At 42.5% G+C, this 4,872-nt stretch overlaps 1 non-coding gene across 1 annotated transcript; it reads left to right on the top strand.

The window, feature by feature from the left end:
• Positions 1 to 345: 345 nt before the first annotated feature.
• On the top strand, positions 346 to 486 carry LOC126012816 (U4 spliceosomal RNA). The gene has a single exon (XR_007497180.1). It is a non-coding gene; the product is annotated as a U4 spliceosomal RNA (small nuclear RNA).
• The last annotated feature ends 4,386 nt before the right edge of the window (positions 487 to 4,872 follow it).

Genomic DNA, 4,872 nt, shown 5'->3' with positions numbered 1-4,872 from the left:
TGGTCCCCCCAAGCCAGGGGCAATTTCTGAGCGCATAGCCAGGAGTAACCCCTGAGCGTCAAACGGGTGTGGCCCAAAAACCAAAAAAAAAAAAAAATTCATTGATAAATGGTATACTGGGGAAAAAATACATTCCAAAATAAAAATAGAGCATAAGGCCAGAGCAATAGCACTGAGCGATTAGGCATATGCCTTGCATGTGCCCGAACCAGGGGACAGACATGAATTCAATCCCCAGCATCCCATATTGTCCCCAGAGCCTGCCAGGAGCGATTTCTGAGCACAGAGCCAGGAGTTAACCCTGAGAGTTGCCAGGTGTGACCCAAAAATCAAAAAATAAAAATAAGCTTTGTGTAGTGACAGTATCGTAGCCAATGAGGTTTATCTAAGGCGTGATTATTGCTAATTGAAAACTTTTCCCAATACCCCGCCATGAAGACTTGAAATATAGTCAGCATTGGCAATTTTTGACAGTCTCTACGAAGACTGAAAAAAATATAGAGCATATAGGAGGGATAAAGACTGTGGGAATGGGAAAAGTGAAACTGTACTGTTAAATAATTAGAAGTTAGGAGCCAGAGAGATAACTCAAAGGTCTAGTGTTCATGCTTTACATCCAAGAGTCCCACATAGTTCCCTGAGCACTATTGAAAGTGACCAGAGCGGGGCCGGGCGGTGGCGCAAGAGGTAAGGTGCCTGCCTTGCCTGCGCTAGCCTTGGACGGACCGCGGTTCGATCCCCCAGTGTCCCATATGGTCCCCCAAGCCAGGAGCGACTTCTGAGCGCATAGCCAGGAGTAACCCCTGAGCGTTACCGGGTGTGACCCAAAAACCAAAAAAAAAAAAAAAAAAAAAAAAAAGAAAGTGACCAGAGCAATATCCCCTGAACACTGCCAGGTGTGACTCCCCATACATTTATATTATTGCAATTTTTGTAAAATTAATTTATTTTATTTCTTTTGAATCATATATATACATACATATATATATATATATATATATATATATATATATATATATATATATATATTTTTGGTTTTTGGTTTTGGGTCACACCCGGCAGCACTCAGGGATTACTTCTGGCTCTATGCTCAGAAATCACTCCTGGAAGGCTCAGGGGACCATATGGGATGCAGGGACTTGAAACACTGACCTTCTGCATGCAAGGCAAACACCTTACCTCCCTGCTATCTCTCCAGCCCCTCTTTTAAATTATATATATATATATATTTTTGTTTTGTTTTGTTTTGTTTTTGGGCCACACCCGGCTTTGCTCAGGGGTTACTCCTGGCTGTCTGCTCAGAAATAGCTCCTGGCAGGCACGGGGGACCATATGGGACACCGGGATTCGAACCAACCACCTTTGGTCCTGGATCGGCTGCTTGCAAGGCAAATGCCACTGTGCTATCTCTCCGGGCCCATATTATTTCTTTTAAGTGCTGAAGATTCAACTGAAAATCTCATAGATGTGAAGTGTTTGCTCTACATCTGAGATCCATTTCCTGACCTCACAAATTTAATTTTTTATTCATAATTATTATGCATTATTTTTTTTAATTATTAGGTTAATTCAGAGGTTAAAGCACTTACCTTGCCTTCTGCCAACCCTAATTTGAATCTTAGGCACCACATTAATTCCCCCCAAGCACCACTAGGGGTAATTCCTAAAAGACTTTCACACAGTCAATTAAGTGGTCAATGTTTGTTTCGTTGTTGCCAAGCTGAAGCCAAACAGACAGAGAAGGCACAAAGGCAACCCTGGTGTCTAATTCCTTTGCAGTCTCCTTCACTAAAAGGAGCCAGGGCTTCCTGGAGGATAGCCAGTGCCAAGTCTTCAGACAGATAAACTTTTGGCACATCTGGTTACTGAAGAGAAGCAGCAATTCTTTAGGAATTCCATAGAGAGTGTTGGAGGAAACAAAGAAGCCATATAAGAAGAAAATTTTTCTATCCAGGGCCGGAGAGATAGCACAGTGGTAGGGTGTTTGCCTTGCACACAACTGATTCGAACAAACAGTGGTTCAAATCCCAGCATCCTATATGGTTCGCTGTGCATGCCAAGAGTGACTTTCTTTTTTTTTTTTTTTTGGTTTTTGGGCCACACCCAGCAGTGCTCAGGGGTTCCTCCTGGCTGTCTGCTCAGAAATAGCTCCTAGCAGGCACGGGGGACCATATGGGACACCGGGATTCGAACCAACCACCTTTGGTCCTGGATCGGCTGCTTGCAAGGCAAACGCCACTGTGCTATCTCTCTGGGCCCCCAAGAGTAGTGACTTCTAAGCACAGAGCCAGAAGTAACCCAAGTGCTGCCTGATTTGACCCCCCCCCCCAAAAAAAAAAAAGAAAAAAAATTTGCTATCCAGCGAAAGTCAAGCAGAATATTTCAACCAATGACTGTAACCAATTGAAACAAGTAGAATCCATAAAAATACATTGATGTCAGGATAATATATACATAAAAGAAATTTTATGAAGGGGCTGAAAAGATAGTACAATGAGTAGGGTACTTGTCTTGCATGCAGGTTTGATTCTTGCATTGATATCCCACATCCTGTATGGTCCCCTGAGCCTGCCGGGAATAATTCTTGAGGGCAGAGCCAGGAATAACCCCCAGCTGAAGCAGGTGTGACCCACCCACCCTCAAATTTATACTAAATATAGTTAAGATATGATCATACTATGGAGGGGTGAGAGCGATAGCACAGTGGGCAGAGTGTTTGTCTTGCATGTGGCCAACCCAGATTTGATCCCCAGTATCCTATATGGTCTCTGGAATTGTGCCAGGAGTGATTTCCCAATGCAAAGCCAGGGAAAAAACCCTGAGCACCACCATGTGTGTGTGCCGCCCCAAACAAACAAATAAAAAAAGATATGATTACACTATCAAGGTAAATTATCAGTATATGAATATAAATACTTGGAAATAATATTGATTAAGCCAAATTACAAGCTCACTTAAACCTGAGGTCATGACTTGCTGAATTTTATGAGTTCTGTTTTTAATTTGGGAAACTATCCTTTCTCAGAAATGTCATTCTCAGGCCGGAGAGATAGCATGAAGGTAAGATAAGGTAAGGTGTTTGCCTTATCTCCTTGCAGAAGGATGGTGGTTCAAATCCTGACACCCTATATGGTCCCCTGTGCCTGCCTAGAGCCAGGAGTGACCTCTGAGCACTGTGGGGTGTGACCCAAAAACCAAAAAAAAAAAAAAAAAAAAAAAAAAGAAAAGAAAAAGAAGTGTCATTCTCTCTCAATTTGTGGCAGTTTTTCATTCTCTCAACTATGTATAGTGTATTTTAAAGAGCAAAAATTTATTTTAGTGAAGAATCGCTTATTAATTATTCATTTAATGGATGATATCTTTGATGGTGTGTATAAAAAGGCATTGCCCTATAAAGGTTATCTAATTATCTAAGTGTTCTCATTTACAGTGTTGCAATTCACATATTGGCTTAATATTTCTTTCAAGTTTTTTTTTTTTTTTTGGTACTTAAGAATCAAAGTCGGGGCCGGGAAGGTGGCGCTAAAGGTAAGGTGTCTGCCTTGCAAGCGCTAGCGTAGGACAGACCGTGGTTCGATCCCCCGGTATCCCATATGGTCCCCCCAAGCCAGGAGCGATTTCTGAGCTCATAGCCAGGAGTAACCTCTGAGCGTCAAACGAGTGTGGCCCAAAACAACAACAACAACAACAAAAAAACCAAAACAAACAAAAAAAAAAAACAAAAAAAGAAACAAAAACAAAAAAAGAATCAAAGTCAAGGCCTTACATATAAAAGACATGTAGGGCATTTTCATTGCATACAGCTGACCTAGTTTCTATTTCTGGCATCCCATATTCTCCCCTGAGTCTGGCAGGAGTAATTTCTGAGCACAGAGCAGAAGTAATTCTGAGTACTGTCGGGTGTGGGGATGCCTTGGATTGAACCGGGGTTGGCTGCATGCAAAGCAAATGCTCTACCTATTGTGCTATTGCTCTGGCTCCTGAAGAGACTGTTTGACGGTATTGCTTGTATTTCTTTGTCAAAAATCAATGGATTATATCTCTGTGGGTCTATTTATGGACTTATTTTCTCCCACAGATAGTAGTATTCTTTCACAAAGAATGTGTTTTTTTTTTTATTTTTTTGGTATTTTTGTTTTTGGGCCATACCTGGTGATGCCCAGGGGTTACTCCTAGCTATGCTCTCAAAGATCGCTCCTGGCTTGGGGGACCATATGGGATGCTGGGTATCAAATCCAGTTCTGTCCTGGGTCAGCCGCATACAAGGCAAACACCCTTCCATTGCGCTATTGCTCCAGCCCCTTAAGAGCATGTTTTGATTTTTTTTTTTTTTTTGGTTTTTCGGCCACATTCGTTTGATGCTCAGGGGTTACTCCTGGCTAAGTGCTCATAAATTGCCCCTGGCTTGGGGGGACCATATGGGATGCTGGGGGATCAAACCATGGTTCTTCCTTGGCTAGCGCTTGCAAGGCAGACACCTTACCTCTAGCGCCACCTCACAGGCCCCTATTTTGATTATTTTTTAAACTTGATTGGTTGATTGGTTTTTGGGCCACTTCCAGCAGTGCTCAGGGTTCACTTCTGGCTCTGTACTCAGAAATTGCCCCTGGCAGGCTTGGGGACCATATGGGATGCCAGGAATTGAACAGGGTCCCTCCCAGAGCAGAAGCCCTAATGCTGTGCTATCTCTCCAGCTCCTCGTTTAAATTATTGAAACTACATATTCTTAATTTCATATGCAATTTTAAATTTTTTCTTTTTTTTTAAAGGACTGGAAAGCCACCTGTGGGACACGAACCACCAGAGGTGATTGGTTTCAAAGCAAAGCTTTGTGACTTCGAAGTAACTGCTGAGCTAAGGCCAGGCCTAAAT

The sequence above is a fragment of the Suncus etruscus genome, chromosome 6 (genome assembly GCF_024139225.1).
Source record: "Suncus etruscus isolate mSunEtr1 chromosome 6, mSunEtr1.pri.cur, whole genome shotgun sequence".
In the NCBI taxonomy this organism is placed as follows: domain Eukaryota; kingdom Metazoa; phylum Chordata; class Mammalia; order Eulipotyphla; family Soricidae; genus Suncus; species Suncus etruscus.
Note: the sequence above shows the minus strand (reverse complement) of the source record. Positions and strands in the feature narration are given on the sequence as shown.